Source organism: Struthio camelus, chromosome 5, assembly GCF_040807025.1.
Source record: "Struthio camelus isolate bStrCam1 chromosome 5, bStrCam1.hap1, whole genome shotgun sequence".
NCBI lineage: Eukaryota > Metazoa > Chordata > Aves > Struthioniformes > Struthionidae > Struthio > Struthio camelus.
Genome location: NC_090946.1, coordinates 64,489,823 through 64,515,464, shown reverse-complemented (window position 1 = coordinate 64,515,464; position 25,642 = coordinate 64,489,823). Strand labels below are relative to the sequence as shown.

At 47.0% G+C, this 25,642-nt stretch overlaps 1 protein-coding gene and 1 long non-coding RNA gene across 16 annotated transcripts in view; one reads left to right on the top strand and one right to left on the bottom strand.

Annotated features, from left to right (window-relative positions):
• Nucleotides 1-1,141: 1,141 nt before the first annotated feature.
• LOC138067510 (uncharacterized) lies at nucleotides 1,142-8,930 on the bottom strand. Its single transcript, XR_011141606.1, has 2 exons — nucleotides 8,240-8,930; nucleotides 1,142-6,400 (listed from the first exon to the last, which is right to left on the bottom strand). It is a non-coding gene; the product is annotated as an uncharacterized lncRNA (long non-coding RNA).
• FOXN3 (forkhead box N3) overlaps nucleotides 6,976-25,642 on the top strand; it is a 223,241-nt gene continuing 204,574 nt past the window's right edge. For 5 of the 15 annotated variants that reach the window (XM_068946787.1, XM_068946785.1, XM_068946779.1 and 2 more), the window contains exon 1: nucleotides 6,995-7,061. The gene's annotated coding sequence lies outside the window, so the exon portion shown is untranslated. Of the gene's footprint in view, nucleotides 7,062-25,642 lie in introns of all 15 variants that reach the window. The other 10 variants (XM_068946786.1, XM_068946781.1, XM_068946773.1 and 7 more) reach the window with 5 other exon arrangements.

Here is a 25,642-nt window from a genome sequence, read left to right as displayed (position 1 = left end):
AGAAAAATCAACTGCATCTTACTGGTGTGCTTGCAACCGAAGTAATGCCTTTAAGTTTAACTAATGTGTAGACTACTGGATGTTTAATCAAAGAATTGAAAAGAAAAGGAGAAATGGCGTACAAAACATCACTGGGTATTATAGTTCCTAATGATCCCCCTAGACACATAACTAAGTTTAGCAGTACCAGAACAGCTTTGTAATTGCTTTCTTGTAGTTTTATGTCATTCTGAAATCTGCCTCAATCACCACTGAATATTATTGTCATCAGCCTTTTCTCCACTCGCAGGAAAACATATGCCATGTTGGATCCTAGTTCCATGAGGTTAACAGACAACCTTCGTATTTTTTTAGAAGTCTTTTAGCTTTTCTGCCACTGACGATCCTCTTCTGCAACTTAAAGTTGAAAAATCTTTGTGGCAGATTTGGCATTGCCTGTATTAATTTATGAATATGAAATGTTGACATGTTTACTGTGTGCATACATTGAGCTACTTCAATAGCTGGGCTGTCAGGAAGTGTACCCAGGAGAGGGAAGATGGATCCAGGCACACATTTTTGAGGAAACACTTGGGAAACAATGCAAGACCCAGTCACTGTGATGTTTTGGCGGGGCCCCTGCTAGGCTCGCTAGGGAGATCGCCCTGGGAGAAATGTGGGCGCCTGGAAAGAAAGACTCGGAAGACCCCAGAGAATTTACAGGGAACCGCTGAAATGGAGTTTTTGAGAGTGAGAATCTAGAAGGGGTCCAAAATTGCTCAGAGCTGTAGGGATGTCTGATTTAGCTCAAGCTGCTAAGACGACTAGATAGAGCGGCTGTGTTACTTTTTTTTTTTTTTTGGCCAATATGCTGTATTTCAATGATTAGCTCTTTGGTTTTGAAACTGTTGTTCTGGGTCACACAGGAAGGCTGAAGGTCTCCGCTCTCTTCCTCAGCACACATGAGAGTTTGGCAAAGGCACCGGTTTGGTAGGCTGCAGCTCGTTGCAAGCATGCAAACATCAGGTTATTCCATCTGCAGAAAGGTAAAAGCCCAAGGTGTCACGTAAGTAGAGGGTAACTCAGAAAGACCACAGATGGCCAGAGATACGGCAGTAACCATAACAACACCAGCATCTTTCTTATAAGTCCTCGCACGTAATTCTGCTAATGACTTTTATTAAACATTTAAGCCTTAGCATTCAAGTGATTCATATTTGTTACTGAAAGACGTCCCATTAACACAAAGTACAGGCCAAAACAAAGTTAATGAGCCCTAATACTTGCAGGATAATTCAAAGTTTAAGGGTGATGTGAACAAAAATAAAATAAGGAGGAATGGAAAAAAATCCACTTTCATTGTCCACCAGAGAACCCGAGTTTTATCCTTTTGGTTCATAAAATCAAATCTATTGCTCAAGTGACCCTTACGCTGTTATTAAAGTAGTACAAGAACACATATATGTGCATAATTAAGCACCCCTTTGTGACCATAAAAGGGCTGCCTGCGTGTCCATGGGGAACGTGAGTGGGGCTTGATTCATAAGCATGAAAGAGAGAATGTCATTACCGTATTCCCCTCGTATTTCACGACTTTGTCCGGGGCTCGGGCTGGCGTGGTGGAGTGGTTGGGCGTACCGCTCCCCGCACAGGAGCGTCCCTGCGCGGGCTTTGGGCAGGATGCACCGCACAGCTGATCAGCACTGTCCAGATGTTCTGGAAGTGCACAGCTGAATATTTGTCCTGTGCAAATCATACCTCTTAAATGTAACTCAAGTCAGGCTCCACAAAACTGAGGCACTAGTAAAAGTCATTAGGTGAGTCTGAAAATTTAGATGGATATTTTTTCACTTGTCTTCTCTTTTTGCACTGTGAGATACTAATGGCAAATGGGTAAGTGGAATAAAAGTCACTGATATCTTCCTACCCTTGAAAACATGTGATGTGGCTTAAAACACCAGCATTTTTATCTTTCTATTCAAATGGAGAGACTAAACATGCTTGGGAAACAAAAAGGGTAAACAGCACAGCTAGCAAAAGCCATTTTGGAAGTGATAAACGAGCATTTGTCTGGTGACTGATTTCCTACCATAATTACATTCATTTTTATGTGGCTCCCATTAAGCATAATACCTGGCCTATGATCCTCCTGGCCATCCCAGTCTTGGTAAAGTGGGGGCTGCTCTGGAGACCACGAGCTCCTGGGCCTGGGGGCCAGCAACAACCCAGGAGCTGCCAGCCAAAGAGCCCAGATTTACAGGCTCTCCAACAAGGCCAGGCTTAATGAAAGACTTGCAGTAGAATTAGACAAAATGGACTGCCTCGGCTAGGGGAAGAAGTTCCACAGAGTAAATGATAAATTCTCCCCCTCTTGGAGAGAGGTAAGAATTTCATCTTCATTAATTTCATCTGGCAGATACAGATAACAAAGCAGCCTGCTATACGGGAGAGTTAACATCGTGAAGATGGATATGGAAAGACAAGATGCACTTGGAGACATAGGAGAAATACATCTCTGAGAAAGTTTCCACTATTAATATTTTTCCCTTGCAAATGTGGGTCTTCTGAAACACTCTTTTCTTTAGGAAGGATCTAAATGAAGAGGAGGTGGGAAGTAGAGTTACAAAGCATGTAAGAAAGCCTCAAATATATGAGTGGGAGGAAGGAGGAAGAGATGAAAGAATAATGAATCTTGCATCACTGGGAGCAAACAACAGAAGGGGAATGCACATATTTGTGGCTAAATTTTGCAGGAACTTAGGCTGAGGTTTAAAACTGCTGTGGTTAGCCCAGATATATGCACAAAGTAATTCAGATGACCTGATCAAAGGACAAAGAAATGCTACTACTGATTTCCTTAGGAATATTATCAGGCTCAGAGTTAATAGGTACATACAGAAAAATGGCTGCTTTATCACATCAGTAGGAAGCAGACCTGCGAAGGGTAATCAGCACCTGCAGAGTCTACGACGATTATGTGATTCAGGAATTCCCTGAATGGTCTGCGGGAATCTGCGGGATTTCCATATGCAAACATCTTGCAAACATATAGCTGTATCTTTTAAAAGGGATTTATAGATGTCTTGTTAGTAAGATGGTACCCGGAGTCCCCAGCTCTAGCTGCAGTGATAGCTGAGCCCAAATGCTCACTTTCTCTTGGAGTGCTTTCATTAAAGCTAAATCAGGTGTTTCTACTTCAAGAGTATTTCCAGTGGCCACCAGAGCAGTGGCTGCTAATCTGCACTAGGAAATAAGCCTGAAAAAGTATCTCAGAGCTGGGCCTCTTCCAGGCCTTTCTGTTTTTGTTCATGCTCTGCTGTAATGGCACTGTTAGGCATTCGATAAGCAGTGCTGATTTTGCGTGCTGTAGTCTTGGGCGTATTGCAGAAAAATCAGTAAAGAATTTTCAGCTGAACTCCAGGAAGAATCTGCGTGTCTCACGCGTGAACCCTGTGGGAAGCAAATGCCCCTGTCTCCGAGTCACCAAAGCCACCTCTGAAAGGAAACCTTTCAACTTTGCTCAGGAAACTCCAGGGTTTTACATTCAGTTTGGAATAAACTGAGCCCATGCATCCCTTGGAGAGGTGAGAGTCAGGGAATCAACAGGAGGGTTTACAGCCATCTGCACAGAAGCTCAGTGCCCAGGAATATAGCTAGGACAACAGTGGGGGCTGGGAGAAGCAATTTTCATGCCAACAATTTTTACGTATGAAGATACCAAGCTGCTACTTATACCCAAGCTGGCTTTTCCAAATCCATCCTTAGAGAGCAACAAAAAAGGACAGAGGAACAATGCTCCCATTCCTTTCTATCAGTAAAGCTGTATTTGAGAGAAACATAGAAAAATATTATTTTTTTTCAAGCCTTTTCATCCAAAGTCAGAGTTGATGCTTTTCATAAATTTTTGACCTCCAGTGGCTGCAATATGCTGGTGCAGAATCTGGATTTCTTTCTGTCACTCTTGAACCAAAGCGGTTTCAGTCTAGGGTTAGTAGCACTGTACAGCAGAGTAGTGGAGTTTTAGTAGGCAGGGAAAAACATTGCCAGGACCCTGTTGTTGTCCGGCCCGTTGTCCAGACTCAGTGTCAAGAGAAAGATGCACCTTTTGGGAAAAAAGTCTCATCCTATTCCAAATCAGTCATTTCCACACTATGGTAAAATAAAGCTAAAGGAATAAAGCTAGGCTTTTTCTATGATCATTACAGCAATCACATGTCCCTGGCGTTGTCACTCTACAGGGCTGGCTGAAGAAAGGTAAATTTACAATAAATAATTAGATGCCCATTGACACTTCCTTGGGTGTCTGGTAGTGCCGACACCTCCAGCGTCCTCCGAGCTCTTGCCTGCCTTCACACGCATGCCTGGATCTCAGTGCTGCCCAACGCTTGCTCTTGCCTGCTTTGCTGCAAGCAGATAAACACGCTTTCTTGCTACAAAGCAATGCATTCTTCTTGGGAACGAGGGCTAAATTCTGGATTTCTCTTGAATTCAGGTGCAGGCAGCAAGAGGACCTTTTGGAAGCTGGGCCTGACATTTTTCTAGCTGTCTCGGACAGGCAACCGTTCCCAAAACAGCTACTGCGTTTGCTTGCAGTAACAGCAAGCGTGAGATTTGGCCTTGCCGTACTAGGAGACACATAGGTACAGCGAGGGGACCACAAAAATACACACAGCAGTGCAACGGTCATTTTTACTAAAATGAGCAGGTAGCGAGCCAGGGCTGGGATTTATTTGGGCAGACCTTGCTAAAGGAGAGACGGTCAAAGGAACTGGGAAACGCAGCGGGGAGAGAGCCAGGGGCCGAGACAGCGCGGGAGGGACAGGAGGGACGAGGGGCTGGGGCAGAGGAAAGCCGCAGATGCTGGTCATCAGTGGTCCAGGCACACGGCGGCACAGCCGGGCTGGGCAGGTGAGTGGCGTGGGAGGCAAGGCACGAGGCAAATTTGGCAAGAATAGACAAGGAGACGAATGGATCCAGAGCGCAGGGTCAAGAGGGAAGGTACAGTGCAGAGGCGAAGAGGCTGGACGGAAATTATGTCTGTTTAAAGTACTGTTTTATATGATTTCTTCTCTTTCTGGAGCTGTCGGTAGCATGGGAAATCTCTTTATTTTTCTCCTTTGAAGAGTGTTTTTGCATGTTAACAGGGACCTCCTAGGTAAGCAGGGCATAAACAAAGGCATTTGGGGGTTATTGGCAGGATAGAGCTACTCCTGGAGCAGAGCAAGTGTTGTTCTGTGTTACAGGCGGACACACGTACGACTGTGAGCCTGTTTTAGTCTGTGACCGGGGACCTTCCCTGTGTCTGCTAATTATTATGGGGGGCTTATGAAAGCTTCACAAAGGCCCTGCTCCATCTTTTCTCCTTAGGTTTCAGAGAACTACTAAGGGCTGCCTAAAGCCTGGGCACCCAATGCACGTCTCTCACTGTCACCTCCTACTGGTAGAGAGCTTTGGCTTTGGATTATGGAAAATCATCCTGTAACGGTTTAAGCCAAGCCAGGCTTCGAAGGAGCGAGCGCACCCCGGCAGGGAGCGCGAGGCGGGCAGCGAGGAGGGCTCAGCCCTGCTCCCGGGCCTGCCGCCGATTCGCTGCGCGGCTGGTGGTGCTGCGCTTAACAGCTTTGTGTCTCATGCTCTCTTCCTGCAGCAACCAGCTATGCTGTTGTTTTGTAGTCCAGGGATGAAAAGCGTGACATAGGGGCTGCTTTTCATAAATACCCCTTGAACGTCTTGCATGGTTTTGCAGCACAGGAGAGCTGGGAGAGCGGTCATGGAGAGTGATGGCTCTCTGCTTCGCTGCAGCTCACTTCTTCCCCGTCCCCACTTCATTTTCCTGCTTTCTCTGCATGTCACGTCCCGCGTGCCACCTGGCCCGCAGGTCCCACTGGCGAGCCGGGCCAGCATCAGGGGGAGGTGTGGGGCCAGGCTGCGCAGGGAGGAAGCAGGACTGGGGGGATGGAGAGGAAATGGGGCATCGCAGGGATGGGGGGCAAGAAGGCCAGGATCTGGGGAGCTGAGCTTCACGGGTGCGGAGGTCACTCCTTGGAGCAATGCGATGGTCAAGGAAAGCACCAAGAGCATGTAGAAAATGCAGGCTTCAGGAGCTAGTGCGCGCTGACTGAGATGGCAATGGAAAAGGAACTGGAAATTGAGAAAAAAAGAGGGGTGGATTAAAATTTCTTTCACCTTTCATTTCTTTCACCTGTTTGCCAATTGTCAAAATTCAAGTGCAAGGTGTCATAACCTTCCTTGGCGGTGGGAAGAGAGCACGTCTGCTCGGAGGCCAGGCTGCTCCCACGGCCGCAGGCTCTCCGGGCACGGCGGCCTCCCCGGGGCCAGAGCTGCCGGCTCTCGCTGCCGCGGGAGCTGGGAGGGCAGGGCAGGCGCCTCCTCGGGATAACGTGCCAGCGTTGGATTTATCCTACAGGAAACGAAAAAAAATCTGGCTTTGGACATCTCCATTGCTGCTACGTTCCTCCCACTCCCGGGAACATTTCTACTTCCAAATACATACTTGCTATCACAGAAGACCCCCTTCTCCCCCGAAAAGCTCAGAACAATCTCCTGACTGTTCCTTTGTCTCCTTTAGTGGGAAAGGACGGAAGGGTCGGTGCGGCCCTTCATCCGCTGGCGGAGCCTTCGTGCGCAGCGGGCTGCTTGGCTGGGGCAAAGCCGGCAGGATTTGGCGCCGGTGGGTGGCGGAGGGCGGCAGGGGCAGGCAGGGCGGCGGGGACGGGCCCCGCCGCAGCCGCAGCGCGCCGCTCCGCGCCCGCCTCCCCTTTCGCCCCTTCTTCCGAAGTTCCCCGCCGGCGCCTGGGCGGGACCGAGGCCGGGAGCGGGAGCGGGAGCGGGAGCGGCCCCGGCCCGGACACGCGGGGCGGGCGGCGCTAGGGCCCGGCGGGGGCGCCGCGGCGGGAGGGGCGGGGGGGCGGCGCGGGCTGCGGCTGCCTGGCTGCCGCCGCGGGCGCGGGGCGGCGCGGAGCGGGGCTGGCCGCGGGATGCACCGCCCCGCGGGGGCGGCGGCGGCGGCGGCGCCGGAGGGAGCGGGAGCGGGAGCGGGAGCAAACGGCGGCGGCGAGAAGGTAACGGCGGCGCGTTTCGCGGTGTCATCGCGGGCGGCCGCGCGGGAGCGTGTGTGCGCGCGTGTGCGTGCATGAGTGTGTGCGTGTGTGCACGAGCGTGTGTGAGTGCGTGCGTCTGCATAAGCGCGTGTGCGAGTGCGTGCGGGTGTGTGTGCGTGCATGTCCGAGTGTGTGTGTGTGTTTGCTTGCATCATGTGCACGTTTGCGTGTGTGCGCACCTGTGTAGGTGTGCCTGCGTGTGCGTGCAGGCGCGGGTACACATGTGTGCGTGTGTTGCCCGTGCACGTGCGTGCCCGGACCCCACTGCCCCAGGTGCCGGCGTCCCCACGGCGCGGCGTGGGCGCGGGCGCGGGCGCTGGTGCGGGCCGGCTGCGGGCGCTGGGCGGGCGCCTGCTCTTCCAGCCGGGCTGCCTCCGTGCGCCCGGCCGGCGACACGTGTGTTAATAGTTTGCACGCAGCCCTGCAGAATTAGTTACGAATAGCAGCAAAGTCATGCCAGGGGCCAGCGGGTCCTGCTCGGTCCTGGCTCGGGCAGGTCCTCGGCGGACTCCCCGGCGGGCCGCCGCGCTCCCCCCGGCCATCCCTCGGGTCTCTGCTGGAGCTGGATCTCAGATCAGCGGCCGCAGTTACCATCCCGCGTTAGACCAGTTGGCTCTCCTCGGTTTTTGCCCTTCCGAGGGAGGCAGGTAGCTGGCCGTTTTCGGGGCGAGCAGCCTGGCCGCATGCGGTGAGAGTTTCCCCTGCTTTTCGCTTGCAGTGCAGAGGGGCATTTTGGGGTGGGGGGAAAAGGGTGTTTCGCCCCAGGGCGCGTGGGGGCAGCGGGAGCATCCCTCCCGGCGGCAGGGAGCCCACGGGCCTGGCGGCGGCCGGTGGTAGCAGTCCTCTGAAAAGGCACCCGGTCCCGGGGGAGCCAGCGGCGGCTCCCGGGGCCCTGACGCCAGCACCCGCGATGCTCCTTTTGTTCCTGCGCCGCTGGTTTTTCAGACCGCTGCTTGTAAAGAAGCCCCCTTCCCGCTTCCCGGCTGTTTCACCCCCGCCGCACGCTCGGAGAGCGTCGCGTCGTCTCTTGTCTTGGCACCGATCTGTCGGAGCTACCAAGAAAGGTATTTTCTGATTTTCCCTTAGTTTCCCGGCGGCTCCTTTCCTCTAGTGTTGACTTTCAGCTGGCCTGGACTTACCTGGAGTTAATCTCTTCAAAACGTGTCTCGGTGTGACTGCACCCTGGAAAACAGTTCTCCTTGTTAACCTGCTGATTGGGTTGTGGTCGGTTGTTACCCGCGTAAGCAAAACGTGTCCGTAAAAATCTGTTTGTGCAGCTACGATACGATTGCTCTTACAGTCCGGTTTACTGAAACTTTAATTGCAGCCGACGGCGCTCTGCTGCAGCGTCGGTATTTGTGTGAGACGGGAGGGCGGCTTCGGTGGGAGAAGGGGGTCTCCTGGACGGCCGTTTCTCCTGCAGGGAAGGCTCACGCCAGTCCGCCCGGTGAATCGCAAAGGAAAACGAGCCAGCAGTGACAGTGAGTTTGTGCGGTGCTAAAGAAGCCCTAGCAGCTGTTATGGGCACCGTAAATCGGGCAGCCAAAACCCCGTTTTCTTCGGTGTGCCCCATCTATTAGGCAGTAAACAACGCGAAGCGTGAGCGCTGTGCGGCTGCGGACATAGGGCCTCCTAAGGCTGGCTGCCGGGGCGGTACGTGTCCTTAGAGTCGCTCTCGTGTCAAAGAGGGACTGTCCCAGGAGCTCTAAAATCTATAAACACTTTTCTGATTGGTTTAAAAATTTAGACACAGGAAGCGGATGGTATCTAATAACAGACAAGTGGAGACACTGTTGTCATGGAAACTGAGAAGACTCCCCCCCCTTCCCAGTTATTAAAAAAAAAAAAAGAAAAAAGTCTGCATATCCTCAGAAATGCCTGCAGATCGGCTTGGCTTCTGCTGCCTTTCCCACAGCATCTGTTGAAACCTGAGAACATGCCTGTCAAATCAAGGTCATTTTACAATAAAAACTGCCCCGCCCCCCCCCCCCCCATTTCATGTCTGTATTTTGTTTCCTACTTTCCACTGAACAGAGAGTTAAAAAGACGCAACCTGCTTGCCCGGCTGGGACTAAGTTGCTTCCCTGGGAGCCTTGCCCGAGCGAGGCCTGCAGCAATGAGCCGGGGAGGAAAGGCTGAAAACAGAAGGCTTCAGAGAGGGGAAAAAAAAGTATTGGGGTGACTGTTATATTAATCAAGTGACCAGGCCAGATTTCTTCTAGTGTAAATCCAGGGACTTGCAAGGAGATAAAGCCAGGATTCACTGGGCCTCCTTTTGTTACTCCTCATTAGAAAATTATATTAAAATGTAATTATTTGAACATTAAGGCCATTTCACAACTCTGCCTCACCTGCAGAAACACAGGAGACGAGTGTCTACTGGGAAACCGCCTGTGTTTGTTTTTAATAAATATCACCATTAGGTTATAGAGTGCTATTTGAGGGCAGAAACAGAGATACGAGAACAGAATATACTTCGTTACTGATGAATGCAGCATGAGAAGATCAGACTATTATTGTGGCAAATGGAAATTTTACTTTGCTGGACTATTGAAAGTTTATCGTGTGTGAAGGGGGAGAGCTATGGTGCTTTTAGAGCAGAAGAGAAGTATTTCACAGCAAACTCGCAAGAAAGGTTTTAATGTTTGTGCTTATTGTCTTGGGTAGCAGCTGTTGATTTGAGATGTTTTTGATGGAGAGATGTCTTTGAGTATTCACGGCGTTTTCTCTGAAGCGCTTCATTTTGGTGCTCCCTTTAATCTTCGTTTTGCAGCAACCAAACCGAGTAAAGTACTTGAGTGCTTCACCCACTGTATAAATCATCAGTTCAAAACCTTCTGAAATGATGAGTTTGACCTTTGTTGTCTCTTTGCTTGCATGTTTCGCTCCTTGTATTACTATTTTTTAAGCGGACCAGTGACTGGTGGTCTGGCAGCTGGAGAGCTGGATGCTGCAGGGTGCTGGGGCGAAGGTGCTCAGTCAGCACCTCGGAGGGGACCCTCTCCCCCGGCAGGTTTGGCTCTCGGCATCTACAACCCCGCCGGCCTGCTTTTAAAATCTGCTTACGGGCAGAACAGTTGAAAAAGACCTTAAAATCAGTGTGAGTAGAGCTTCCTTCCACTTGCGGAGCCCCTCCGGAGGCTGCCAGCGGGCAGGTGGGAAGAGGGCCCTGGGGTGAACGCGCTGTCCCCAAGCGCCCCCAAACTGAACTCAGATCCTGCTGGAAATATTGATTCAGGTGCACGCTAGGAAAGTCTCAGAGAGCTGGACGCGTACATATCTTACCCTGCTCGCATCTGGTTAGCCAGCTGTTGCTGTTAATTGTGCTGGAATTGGAGGGGAGCACGCGGGGGCTTTGCAGCGAAAGTGCGCTTTCTTCTAGCAGCGAATTTCCTGTTGTCGGGAGCACCCTTATCTGCAGGAAGGTTCGCAGGCAGGAAGTGTGTCAGTTACTTGTTTTTACAAAGTGAAGGAAATGAACTGGATTAGGTACTTTCTAGATTTACCCTTCGCGGTCCTCAGTGTCCGTGTTACCGTATTTATCTCTGATCGTTTTAGCTTGTAAAAGCTTTATTACGTCAGTCATTCCCAAGCGAAAAGCAATACGCCTCGAGAAGGAAAATGTTGGTGTTGTTCAGCCCTTTTTTTTGCCGTTAGAAAAACAGAACAAAACACACACAAACACACCCACCCACCCCCACCCCTTCCCTCAGCCACGTTCTCAAAACTCTGCAATTTGCAATTTATACCTTTTTATACCTAATTAACAATTTGAATATTCAGCCTGGATAGTCAAATAGTTTTTTTTTCCCCTAGAAAGAAAGATCAAAAAATGCACCAGTTATTTTACTAATAGGAGCACTCCTTACACTTCTAAACTGCCTTTCATCATGGATCATAAATCACTTTACAGGAATTCATTTTTTAATATCCACAAAAATTATATGAGCACAAGAAACTGAAACATAACATTTCACACGGAGTGCCCAGAGTTACAAGGCAAATTAGGAGCAAAGTTGGGAGTCGAATTAATTGCCACTTAATTGCCAATTGCTAATGAATTAAAGCCTTGAAAACGTATTTGCCTTTCATTAATATTTTAACACTGATGTACAATATGGTACATACGTATCTGGGGGGGTGAGGATGGGGGGATGAGAAAATAGACAGTGGGTCCAGAAAATACAAGTCATTTGTTGGTCCTCATCCGAGCCTGGCATTATGGGATACTGGTTAGAGGCTGGTAAGTTTAGACACGGCTTTGGAGGAAGGTCCAGTCTAACAGCTAGAGCTGTGGTCAGGCACAGCGTTTTGGTTTAAGTCATTATTTTCTGATAAGCAGACAAATTCAGGGAAATATACATTATTTTTCAGATATCAGCTCACAAAGGAGTATTTTTGGCATTAAGCTGAACTTTTGTAGAGGGTTTTGGGGCGGGGGGGGAATATGGAACAGTTATATAAACTTGTATGAAACAATCTGGCACGCTAAGCAACTTCAAGTAGTGATTTTTGGCATAGAAAATGTCTTGGTATTAGGAGTTGTTCCTGGCAGAGGAGGCTGCCAAGGCTGAGGGCTACCGAGAAGCCTGAACTCTGAGCAGAATGGGACTGTCCTGGCCAGGTCTGGAATTCGCCGGTTCATGACTTCAGACATAATACAGCACAGCACAGCCTTGGCCACAATTTTGAAATATTTCTAATGAAACCGCATTTGGCTTGTTACCTGCTCTCATGGCTGAGCCAAACCAAAGCAAAGCTGAAACAAGAATAAAAAAAACAAAACAAAATAGCATTCAATCTAAATGTAAAAATTATGAGCATGTTTTTTCAGAAGGGATCAGCTGATTCTGGGAAACCAGCATGAAGCTCTGGAAGGAAAGACATGAGTTTTCAGAGTGTTGAGACTTTGAAAATCATACTCCATTTAAGGTGTCTGAAGTTCAGATGTCAAAAATCCAGGCAACTCAAATCCTCCTTAACTTCACTGCAACACTTCAGAAGCCTCCATCAGCTTTGTGGCTTTTACTTTATCTCAATTAAAGTTATCTTTCTAGCCTAAGGTTTCTATCTAGGCTTCCTCTGCGATTAGTGGTGAAGCGAGGCCCTGCTCATAGCCTGGTTATCCGTCTCTCAGACCTGGATCAGGTGGTGGGACAGCCCCGCTCTGGAGGTGTCTCTGATGATGAGGACTATGAGGAATGGAGGAAACACACAACTGGACATACAACTTGAAGGTGGTTAAAGTTGCATTGGCTCACGTCATGCACGTGCCCAGGCGCTCACCACCGCTTGCTCAGTGAGCCTTTCCCCTCGTGCCCGTGGCTCTCCCTTCCTTGCCGTGACCAGGACACTGCTGCGCGCGGGGGTGGCGCAGATGTGGCTTCCTGCCATCTTCTCTCTACCCTTCCTTCAAAGCACAGGACCAACTTCCGTGAAAGACTGGTGCTGCAGAGTTGTTACCAGTCCCCTTGGCTGCAGCAGGGCCATTCCCACCACTGGTGCTGTGTAAATAAGAAACAATAACAACCTTTTTTGTTTTTTTTCCAAGTTATCTCACGAAGCATGTGATGTGCGTGGCCCTGGGATTCCCCATGGCAGGAGGGGGTGCACAGCATGGCTGGGGGGACCACTACCTCGTCCTTCCTCTTTGGACATGGGTGGCACCAGGAAAGGCTACAGGAGTGGAAAACGCATCCATAGCACTTTGAATCTGCTGGTGAAAAGTGGTACATACAAGCTGCACCTTTATATTACTTTCCTAGTGTGGTATTTCGGTTTCTCTCAGGGAGGAACATAAACACAAGTAATGAAGCTTGTCAGCTCTCAGCATCTCGCAAGAGCAACGTCCCTCTGTCTGACCTTGACAGATGCAGCCTTGCGCCACTTGGTGTGCTGTGGAGAAGATCACTTTACTTGCGTCTTCCCTGCTCTTCTTTCTCTGTCATGTCTAACAGCCCTTCAGAGCTTGCTCTCGTTTCCTATCAGATTATGTACAGTCACTACTGATCAAACCTAGTCTCCATAACTTTCTTTTTAGGTTTTCAAACAATCATGATGTCTCTTATTCTGTCCTTCATTCTTTGGAGGAGTTCCTGGAAGATATGGGGAAAAGTAAGGTGTTATGTATGCTCTTGCAAAACTCTCCCTAAAACTCACCGCCATTCTGTAAAGTCTGGAGATAGGACTTCTGCCTGTTAAACTGAATGGTGGTTTGTCGCTCTTCCCTTTCACTTCTCCATTGCCAGTCTACTGCTGTAAACTCTGCTACAGACCATCTTTCTGTGTGTTGCAGGGCCTTCAGACAGCAGCACTGTGACCTGTGATTTGGGTTCATAGGTGCCACTGAATAGAAGGATCCATCTAGCTGTTTGATATTGTTATTTTTTCCGGCATTTGCAGGAATTTACATCACTAGTGGATAGCGATAACTTTCCAAGACTGGATGTTTTTACTCTTTCCTGAAAATAGGGCCTGTGTTATCTAAGGCCATTGATGGTTTTGGCCCAGAGACCACCTTTGCCCAACTGCCAGGTGTCATGGTTGTCCTGGGACTGTGTGTGTGAACTCGGTGTGTTGGGGCTGAGTGCTGGGTTCCCCCGTTGGAGCCTGATTGCACAGCACTCACCTGCTGCGTATGTGCTGATACAGCTTGCTCACAGCCTCTGGGCATACTTATTTTTGTTGCAAAGAAAATATACCAGACTTCCTAACAGACGGGGCTTTGCATACGAGGCAATCCAAGCTAGGTTCGGGAAAGCACCTCGCGGAGCGGCAGCGTTATGGGAAATTTCTTCCTGTGCTGCAGAGCGTAAGGAGTTGCTCTTCTCAGCTTCGTTCTTGAGTGGATCTGGGCCTGCCCTGCTGAAGCCTCAGCCCCTGTCTCCTGCCTGGGGCTCGCCGCGCTCCCTGCTGCCCCGGGCGCTGTGATGCCTCGCTGCTGACCTGGGCATTGTTTTTGCTTGCTGGCTTTGCAGAGAGGCCGACCTTTTCGCAGGCTAAAGCCAGCTTCCGGCACAGTGAGCCTATGCAGACTTCCCAAGCTGACCCAGCCTCGCAGAGCCTTGCTCTGCGCTGGTCCCCTCAGTAATATCTTCTAGCTGTGAATTTAATTGCTGGCTGCGCTTGCTGTGAGAAGGCAGAGGCATTAGAGAGGTTCTGAGAGGTTATTAAAAATGGGAGTTAGCCAAAATTCTGACCGGAACTGGATTAAATCTCATGTTACCCCAAACTCCAAGTTGTTTTGATATGGGTTTTACAGTAGATGGTTTGTAGAAGCCACCCAATTAATATGTTAATTTTAACACCAAATTTTTGTAAGGCTTTTCTGTTGAAGGTGGAGAAGGGTTCAAAATGTTTTGATCCTATTTTTATCATTATCTTAACTGGATTTTTCTCACTCTGTGCTTTGCAGAGAGGAACAAAATTTTAATAATTCACTAATATACTTTCTCTTCATTAACATTTAATCATTCTGGCATTGTGCATATGGCAAACTCTTTCCTAAATTCATTCAGGACCTGATCTTGCCCCCGTACTCTCACATCCCTCCAGGTATGGAAGGCCCTCAACGCTGACTGTATTCTGCTTTTTGGAAACAGCTTTTCTCTTTATCTAATAGATATTGCATTAAAGAAAACATGCAGTTTTTTTTTTTTTTACAAAATGGAAACTTATGTACAAAGATAGCAGTAATGTGTAGGCTGGAGCCGTTAAGTGTCAAGCCTCTGGTCATTACAAAACTTAAAGGTGTGGTCTGGAGGGTGTAAAGACACCTTTGCGTTATTTCACCCTACTGAGGCCTGTTTGGTTTAAGCAGAGGTTTATACAGGTACTACACTGCTTATAAAACTTTCAAGCACCTTCACCAGGACAGCACGATGCTTGATATTAATTAGGGCTGCACAAATAACTCTTTACCCTTCACGTAATCTGGAAAATTAAGTATGTAAGGTTGGTGCATGCCCGCATTGTGTTAAACAGATTCTTTTTAGCTGCGTTCAAATCTGAAATCAAGTATTGAACTTCCATAGTGATTCTCCTTCCTTTTTTTGGCATGAGGTAAATCTCTAAATTAGTGTGTGATTTATCCTTGCTAATTAAATACTGTTAGCGCACCAAATTGTGGCAGGCATGTTCAGAACACATAAGAAGCCGAACGCAGCTGGAAAATGGGCAGTGGCTAGGTGCAAGTGGTTTGAGAGTTGACTGGAAACTTTTGAGTTGTGGGCAGTGGAGAACTAAAGGTCAAGGAAGAATTTCAAGAGCTTGTATGTACTGAAAAGAGCGTGGCTGTTGGAAGACCAGAGAGCAGGAGATCACGGTAATAAATACGAGAAATGTTGAGGGATGTGTCTGAGAGTTTTTACTTGTCAGATAGAGTATATTTGCTTTTAGGAGCGTCAGAGCAGAACCTCATCTCTTGTAAATTTGTATAATCCTATTGCAGTTAGTGGAGTTAACACTGATTTACACCTGCTGAAGGTTGGTCCAGAGGTATCATCAAAAGAGTGAAGATGAGAAGGGCAGAGGAATTGGAAGAGGTTATAGGCTGGAGCAGCAAGGAGGCTGGAAGTTTGTTCAGAAGGGATAGAGACTGGGGAAGTGAAGAGGTTCGGTAGGAAAGATCAGAAGGTCCACTGCAGCTATATCGAGTTTGATTTGATGACGAGATGCTTAGCAAAGAGATGTCAGCAAGGCAGGCTGAGAGATGGGTTGGCTTTGGCTGGAGAGGGAGAGTCAGGGATAGAAAAGCATGTTTTCATTGGCACAGTAACTGTCGGTGTGTGAGTGAAGAAGATCACCTGCGGGATGAGGAAAGAGAAAAGAGGCACTCAAGGCCCCAGCAGCAACTGTGGGGAGAGGACGTGGCGATACAGAGGAAGAGCTAGACCAGGGCAAGGAGGGCTAGAAGAGAGTGTCTCACAAAGCCAAGGCAGGGCAAAATATCAAACTCACCTAATATTATTTGAAGTTTAGAAGAGAAAGGGAATGACATTGACTTGTTCAGAGGCATCAGCCATGAATAAGCTCTACTGCAATTAGTAAACTTTGAAAAGCTGAGCTATAAATAAACTGCAGCTTAGCTGTTATGTATATTTTTTTCTGTCTTCTGTTGTTGCAAAGTAGCCTAATGTAATAGTGCAGCAGACTTCAATGTCCTGGGGATGGTTACAGCGGCATCACTAATTTATGCTGCGTGGTGCTGCTGTGGCTGTTCCTGTGCAGAGAGCTCTGCACGTCATTTTTCCATGGAAATGAAGTGGTGGCTTCAGAGTGCTCTTAAGGTCTAGATATGCCTTGGGACTCCGCTGTGTTGTCAAGATTAGGTTGATCTATTTGTAGTATTTTTGTAACTGAAAATGGTTTCACTGTGTCTCTATTTTGTCCATCTTCAGTTTGCTTTCAAATCTACACTTTATTTTGTTTAATTTATTACTCTGGAAATTAGTTCATTCTTTGCAGAAAGCTTTCTGGATATCTGCACAGGGCCGATACGTCTTTTATATAATTTCAGCATGTGAGTTTTGGGATGGCTTTTGTGGGCCTAATTCTGATCACACTTTCCCAAATTAAATTCCTTTAGCCTCAGTGACATTAGCCCTGACTTACAGTGGCGAAATTCAGTTCCACCTTGTGCTCGTTGCACTTGGGATCCTGGGGGAGGCATTACGGTAACACATTATGGTGCAGTTTGCCCATTTCTCTCTGCTGAGCACAGGAACCTGCCAGATGCCTTAAGAGTGACGCTGGTGCTGATGGGGGCACCTGTTTGTCTGCCTTTTTAGCTGTCAGCTGTGTGACCGGACATGGCCAGCTCTGGCTTAGAAGAATTTGAAGTCAGATTATTGCTAGGGAAACTCAAACAGGTGCAGGGAAGTCAGAGGGTTTTTATTAAATATACCAACGTTATAAGTGACGTGATGGGTTGCAGAGCCTTTTGGCTGTGACTTTCCACCCAACCTGGGTTGCTGTTGGGTGCAGCTCATTGCTGTCAGATAGTTACTTGAAGGCTTATTATGAAATTAAGCATCCACTTTCTGTCGTCTGCGTTGCTACTGACTGGTACTAAGCAGCAGCCTTGTTTGCAAGCTAAGCAGAGGGTCTGCTTAGGAAGCATGGAGACAAATCCTGCCTCTCCGCAACGTCAGCAGTGGGGAACACTAGTTCTGGAAAGGAATCGGTGTCACGGCAGATGAGCGGTTCAATGGGCTCCCAAGGCAGAGCTGTCAGGAGCACAGCTTCAGCTCAGATCTTTGTATGCAAGAAGAGAAGACGGAAATGCAGGGTCTGTCTGTGGTGGTAGGGAGATCAATCCTGGGCTGTTTAGGCTATTTAAAAGGATGATACAAATTTGGAAAGGATGAGTTAAAAATCGCGACCACTGTTAAAAGGCTGGAGAAAATGCCTGGTAGTGAGAGTCTCAGAGAGGTTCATTTCTTTAACTCCTCAGAAAGAAGAATGAGAGATGACTTGGTTACAGCCTACTAATATCTTCACAGGGAGAGGGTACTTCCACCAATGGGAATCTTCCAGGGAAAGGCATTAGGAGAGCCCACGGCTGGAAGATGAAGCTGACCGGATACCTTCAAATAGGAAATAAGGCATATTTTAAGAGTGGGTGTGGTTTGCTGGAATAAACTACCGTGTTAGATGGGGAATTGCTATCTCTTGATGTCTTCAAATGATTTTACTTCTGGAAATCCTGTCTTAGGGTATAGCCAAGTTGTTATACTCTGTGCAGAAGGAACACACAGAAGGATATTTAACCACTTGTGACTCTGATTCTCCTTTGGTTTGTGAACCTTTGACTTGAGCAGGATCAAGGATTTTAGTGAGAAAGGTCTGGAAAGACTACGCAGCTTGAGTTCGGTTTGTGACTGAAAAGGAGATCTCATTCTGGCCATATTTTGTTATGTTCGAGGAGGAAAAAAAAGTAAATTGAAAAAAAAAGAGTAATAAGTAGCAATTATTTGTGTATTAAGAGGGTTGCCCTTGTTCTCAAATAGACCTTTTTCCTGGAGCAACTGCAGCCTATTTACAGTATTGGACCACTGCGCAAAGACCTGAAATAGCCTGACTAGAAATGTGACTGACTTAATTGTACCAAGATAAGAAAAATAAATAAATAAAGAGCATCAAAAGTGAAAAGTAAAGTGCATTTTAAAAATCCTTCCAGTTTTCATAATCCAGGGTGGCATTACTGATGCGCGGTGACATTCCTTTGATGGTCTTCCTATTGAGTACCTCGGAAATAGCCTAGATTAGAAAGCCAGTGTCTTTTAGAAACAGCAGTTTAGAACAGCAGTTTAGAAACTTGACTTTCCTAGTGGAATGGTAGCACTTGCTTGCTTGCTTGCATTAGGATCATATTTTGTTGCTATTGCGTTTTCTGACTCTTAAGCAGACTGAAGTTGCCTAATAAAATGGGGAAGATAATCTTGGTAGCTGGTTGGGTGCTTTCCTGGCTTGTCCCACTGTCAGCTGTAGCAGCGACCATAAAGCCATATCTGAGGTACTCTATTTTCCTGGTGCTCGTCTTCCTGCACAGGTCACCAGGTTTGGGAACTGCTCCATGGATCTCTGTGCAGCAGTAACACATCCTTCATGGGAGCTCCTCATCCTCTGGGCACTCAGGTGCATCGAAGGACTGTCAGTGAGTGAATTAGCTTGTATCCTCACCACAAAGTGGATAGGTTAGTGGCTTGAATGAAGGCAGGACCATATTCAGTTTATGCATTCAAGATAGGACTTTGGTGAAGGCATTATGCGTATGGATGGAAGGTCAGTTAGAGGCAGAACTAAGCATGGGCTTGATTTAACTCAGCAATGAAGGCACTCCACTGACTGCTGCTTTCTTGAGGCTCCTGAACGCTTCCAGTCTTGTGGAATGAGTTGTTCTTTCAAGAGAGACAGCCCACTTTGTACGACAGACCCTTCAAACCTCTTAAGCCACATAGAGCAAGCACAGCTCCGGCAGCTACAGTGCTAATTCATGTCACTTATTCCTTCTTGGTCTCTCTCAGTGTTTTGAATCTTTTAATCAGGCAGAGAATATATTATATATTCCTTATATATATTCCTTTATATATAAGGAATAAGGAGATAACACTTGCTGGAATATCTGGAATCTTCTTCTAACAAAACAGATCTTGAGAAAAAAGCTGCGTATTTTGAAGCTAAAATAGTTTAAAGATCACTCCTGGGGAAAGCAAAGTGAGATCTGGATGGCTCTGAGGCATGGTAATGGGATGTAAAGCCTTTCACTTATAGGTCACTCATGTGGATTAGTTCCAGAAAGTAGTAGGTACCATCTGTCAATAGTTGTCAACAAACAGTTGAAGAGCTGTGAGGCTCATGCCTGCTTGTGGTCCCGTGCAGCCACGTTACTGCACCAGGACGTTAAGGGCCTGCGAGAGCTAAGTTAGTGGCCTTACTCTCATTCCTAATGGGCTGATAATGAGATCACTCAAAAATCACCAACGTTAATTAAAGAGTGTAACCATATGATCAGACCTCTTAGCAGTTTGTGCTTGTGTCATCAAGTTGGATAGAGTTGTTCAAAAGTGTTAAAGAGATGTTATGAATGAGAAAAGGGCCAAACACAATTTTACAATCCCTGAACCCTTCCTCAAGGGGATGATTCCATGGTGCTCCTAGGAAAGGCTTTCTTACCAGTGTTCTCCTTCATCAAGGGGCTGTATGAAACAGCCATTGCTGTACTGATGATAACAATAATATCAGTCTTGCCCAGTTGCTTTTTTTCCATTAGCCGATAATAATCCAAGCCGGTGAACTCTGCCTGCTCCCTGTATTTGTTTGTGCTTGGTTTATTCAAGCCAGACTTCCTTCTTATTTTTCTTTTGTGTAAATTACTTCCCACCCAAATGAAGATGCCTGTTCATGATGTGACACGGGCAGTTTAGGAATTATTTTGAAATATGGAACAGTTTTTTTCTCCTGGTAATCTTCATTCTGAATTTGAGTATGGTCTTGCTAGATTAGTAGTTACTACTGATTGTACGAGGGTAAGACCCAGGACCACAGAACAGCTAGGATCCCAAGCACGCTGCCCTATGGTAGGCATAATGTGGAAAAAAAGATTTTCTTTCTGACTCTAAAAACCTAGAGCTTAAATAAAGCATTTGGAGCAAAAATCACTCCTGTATATAAGTCTCTCCACCAAGATGACTATTAGTCGTGCTTTCATATTTCACACTCTTTATATATGTTCCTGTAACCCGCTAATAACATATGAACACTGGGGAAAATCAGAGGGTCCACACAGAACTGTTGGCATTACTTGAGCAGCTGCTTCTGGACTGCTTATGTTCAGCAGATTTCTTCCTGTCAAAAATACTTTCAGCACATGAATGAATGGCTGGGAAACCACATGCATATTGATTTATATAGACAGCTACTGCCTTCCCACCTTATGCTCAAACACAACAACACAGCAACAAGGCAGTAGGATTCAGCCTGTGTGCTGTCAGGAAGGGCTTGTTTTATTGTATTTTTAAACATCGTTTTGATGGAGGCTCTTAGATGCTGGAACTGGGGATTAAACTGCTGTTTCCAAACTCAAGGGACAAAATTTTCAGCAAGGTTTATCAAAGGGTAGTCTGCTACACCTGGAAGCAAGGAAGTGGCTTGACTTCCAGAAGTGTTAAAGCAATCAGCGTGGCACTTTGAGAAATCTAGCCAGCTATTTCTTCTGGTGCCAGTGTGGGCACGTAGGTAGTACCTTAAATGTTGGCAAAATGTGAAGCTTGTCCCTTGTCATGCCAAAATCTACTGACTCTGCCTGTCTTAACTGATTTCACTGAAAACCTTGCCTGAGCAAATAGCTCAGTATTGGTTCATGGTAGATGGTTCATGTTTAAACAAGCCCACCTTCGTGTATTCATGTGAAACTCCCATGGGATGCAGTGGCAGTTATGTCTGATTTTTATGAATGCAGTTTGCTCCTCACTTGCTGTCATCGATATAGTAGTAGTGATAGTAATTATTATTCATTTGTATTCTAGAGGCAGGTAAATGGTGTTAATATTTTGCTCCTCCCTATACGTCCTTGCTCTCTCAAGTGCCTTCTCCATTGGTACGCAGGGCGATGTAAGTGAGTAGTTCCCACTGTGCCAGTGGGAAGGATGCACGTAAGGCTGTTTGGAGCCAGCTAGTGAGAAGTCCTCTTTGTACAAACATATATGCTGCAACATAGATTTATATTGCCATAACTGTGAAATCTATATCTTCTTATGAACAATCCATTATTTGTCTGGGCAAATTTCAACAGTTCAACCAACCAATCAAACTAGGAATGGAGAGCCAAATTCAGACCTCTGTACGCAAGACCTCTGTACGCCTTTTGACTTGCGGACCCCTAAGCCCGTAGACTGATCTTGTAGTCTTACGACTACTGGAGCTAATGAAGCTGGATTGTCTACACATTTCTGTGGTGATTAACATTTGTGGTGATTAACTCCTGTGTCTCATAACTGTGAACTCAGGTAGCACCCTTTCCCCTATTAACATATGAATCAGGTCTCTCTCTTGGCCACCTTACTTTACAGAATTTGCAAGAACCTGGTTGTCTTTACGTTTAAATTTGATTGGCAAAAGTTACTAAGGAGAAGACAGACAGACAGAAGTGGACAGCAGAATGATCGAAGCCTGTTTTAATAGATGATAAAGCTAACCCTCTGCCTCTAAAATGCCTAAATAGCAGGCTGGAGAACTGCTTTGTCTGTGAGCTCTAGAAGAAGGAAACATGGTTAGATTACAGAAATGCATGTAATGAGTTTATTACAGTGCATTAATTACCCCTGCAAAGAGTTATCCTTCATTATTAAAGCAACTTTCTTCAAGATAAAATAACGAAACATACATTTTCATTTATCTTTGTCAGTCAAAAGCCCAAAAAGAGATTCTTATCCCACTTTTATCTTGTGGTATAAAGTGATGTAACTCCACTGAAGTCAGAGTTGGACAGCTGCGGAGAAGACAGCTTCCTTTTTTACTAGAAAGCTTTAATGCAACATTGTTTTATTTCTGCGCGTTAAAGTTAATAACACAGCAAGCGAATTTTGAAGTTAAGTATTTCTGGGATCTTTGTATGTTAAATAACCGAGAACAAACTTTATAGTCGCTCTCTAGGACCTCATGATATATCATTTTGAGCTGCCTTCTATCTGTTACGTTTTATCGGCCTGCAAAATCCATTTCTAATTCTGGCCATATCTACTTTGCGATCACTTGCCAGAAATCTATTCCCAGGTTTCTCCTTATTTTAGTGAAATATCTCTGCTTCAGCACCTTTCCCAAGGTGGCTGATCTAATCATGGCACTATCAGTTATCACTTCTAATTTCCTTTCCTAGCTCTGTCAAATGCAATGCACAGCCTAACAAAGTGACATTCAAATACTCCCAGTGACCACAGCTACTTCCCTCTCTTTTACTCTGGAAAACTGGTATTATATGTGGCTTCTTAAACATATGCCCTTCACTCCATGTTACAGCCAGGAACATAACTTGTAAAGAAATATGTAAAGTGCACTATGAGAAGAGTTAATATTAAGCAGGTAAAATAATTATTTCCTTATCTACCACACTTAGGTTCGATTTATATTGACCATCTGGATATCAAACCCCACACCCGCCACCTCTTTTTCATGTACAGGATAGCAATGCTTCTTTCTAACATTGGCAAGATAGTACTACATTGTCAACAGAGAAATAAAATTTGCCATCTTGCTGTTCCTAACTTCCGTTCTTCTGTGTTTCTCTGTGTTTTTCTTTTAAATGACAATGACTATCACTGTATGCAGAGTATACAGCCGGAGTACTTGTGTTTCTCAGGGAAGGAGTCGTCTCTGTAGTGGATCCTCTGTTAAAGTTAAAAATGCTTACCTGTGTCCATGGACACAGGTCCAGCAACAGCATCCTATTTTTCTTCTGCTTCTGTTTCTTTTGGTGACAAACCTCCTAGTGCTATCTTAGATTGATATCACAGACTAATACTTGTTTTAATAAGCATGTGGCTGATGGTGCTCCCTCCACTCTAGAAGACAAAGTTACCCACTTGCATCCTCGCAGCCCTTCCTGCTTCGTGCCGTTAACACAAGCTGTCGCGAGCCCTGGCCTGCGTCAGGTCAGCCGCCGAGGTCTGCCGATGCCCTGTCGAGCTGCGTCCTCGGCAGGCGGCCCCAGCAGGATGGAGTTTGGAGGGCCAGGCAGCAGCCCCAGAGGGCTGCGTTCCCGTCTCGTGGCCACGCTGGCAGAGGCCCCGCTTCCCACGCGGGGCGCAGCAGGTCCGCGCTGGGAGAGCGGCCGCGGTTCTCCGGAGGCACGGGCAGAACGGCCCCGCTGGTCCTCCTGTCGCAGCCCCGAATAAGAAAGGATGGACGGAGATCATCTGTGTGCGTGAGGGTCCTACAGTCCCCACGGAGCTGAGAGGATGCCCCAGTCATGCATGAACTGCTAAAAAGAACTAGAAAGGATTGTTTTTCTGGGGAGGGCCCAGCACAGATCTGACGGAGGCAGTGCTTTAATTCAGAATGATTGCTTTTTGGGAGGGCTCAACAGGGCCTTTCCCTTCCGTCCTTTCCTAAGATGCCTGGGAGCAGACTCGCTGGGCTGCTCGGGGGCGTGGGTAGAGACCCTTTTCCACACACCTGTCCTGGCCCCAGAGCACCACGAGATGGGACGTTCACGCGATGCTGTGAGTTTACCAGCAGCAACCGACCAGCAGGTGGATTTCTTCTAAAAGCGTACAGCCTGTTTTTGAAATTTTCTTTTCCCCACCATGTGAATCAAATAAACCTGTCTTGCAGTCTGCAGCAGATCAACACACATATTTTCCCCGTAGCCTGTGACAGGTTGCAGAATGAGTTTATTTGATTCAGATGGGGGACGGGGAGGGAATTATAAAACCAGATTTTAAATTGACAAAAAGCGCTCTAATTTGTTGCTGATGGCCCAGGGTAGAACAAAACCCCAGCACTCCCCATTTCGCTCTTTGGCACGTATTTCAGTGAGCCGTGTCACAGCCTGGCCAGCTCCCAGGGGAAAGGTGTTTGCCGTCCCTCCTGGCTCTGCCTCTGACACCCGTCCTGTATCTCTCTCGCTGCCAACAGCGGCTGCAGAGGTGTAAACTCGGCACTATCTGCCCTAACAGGGGATTGCAGCGTGAGGTATTGTGTGTCCTAAAATGGTAATTTCCAGTACAGCTAAATAACGAGGACACTGTCGAACGGCTTCGGAAACTGTTTGTTGCTGCAGTTTTTTTCTAGCTATTTCTTCGCTGTAGGAAGGTAAAGAAATCTGTGATAAAATAATAATTAAATGCCGACAGTACTAAATTTCTACCCAGCATGAGTTGGCAGCAGTTGCAAACCAAAACATTAGGTCATTAAAAAAAAAAAAAACCTGATTAAATGCCTCTGTATGCTTTTCTGATTAGCTATTCTTAAAAAGAGCATGTGGCTGTAATAGATGGGTGTGCTTGACAGCAGCGGTTGCTTTTTGGGGAAAGGTAAAGCACTCGAGTGTTAATGTGTATATATGTGTGTTTGAAAGAATTGCTTGCTGATTTGGCTATGGGGATTTATATCTTACTAATTATCCAATTCTAAAAGCCCCCAAGACATCTCCTGTCCAGGAAATAATGTGAAATACCCTGAATATTATGTTTCTGGAAAGAATAGTTAACAGTGACTAATGCGCTCAGGGTTTTGTTTTGGTCTCCGTTTCCTTTTTTTCTGGCTAGAGCGGACTGCTTTCGCAGTTGCGCGTCGAGCAGCCGGGGTGGGCAGTGCTGTGGTATTGCAGTACTGAAGCAAGGCAGGAGCCGGGCTCCCGGCGGCGCGGGGGCCGTGCGGACGTGTCGGTGAAGGCGTTTCTGCCCGGAGAGCGTGCTGCGGTTGCGGGACGTGTGGCGGCTCGAAGCGGGGGCAGGGAGCAGTTTTGGGAACAGTCATCGCAGTTTCGTGCGTACCTGCTCAGAGGCTGGTTGCTCGTGGGGGCCGGCGGGGGTTCTGTTACATCTTCTGAGGACAGCGGGCGTATTCGTCTTCCTCCTGGGAGCTGTACAAGTTACAAACATTTTCCTCTTCGTTATGCATTCCAAAAAGCAATTTTTCAGGAAGAGTGTTTCCAGTTTAATCTCCAGATTATCTGGATTTTCCCCCCCTCCCCAGGGATAAAGCAGCTAAATAATCTGCTAACCCTAAATCGGGCAGAGCTGGGGACTGTGTAGGAACATATGTGTAGGGATCCACGTTTGAAGAGCGCTGCTTAAGGTTGCCGAGTTTAGCCTTACAGCTTCAGCTGGAGTCTGTTAGAGTTATTTGGAGGTGCTCCTGTGAGACTGGCCGCTGAGCAGTAATCAGATCCCCGGCCTCCCAGAAACATCCCTGATTTGGAAAGCTGAGAAAAAGCTTTGTTTCTGCAATTGTTAGAGCTGTGAATTTTTTCAATTTAAATGCAGCAGCCAAGAGCAAGAGAAAATGTTGGCCCACGTTTATTTCTCTCTGGTACTGCGGTG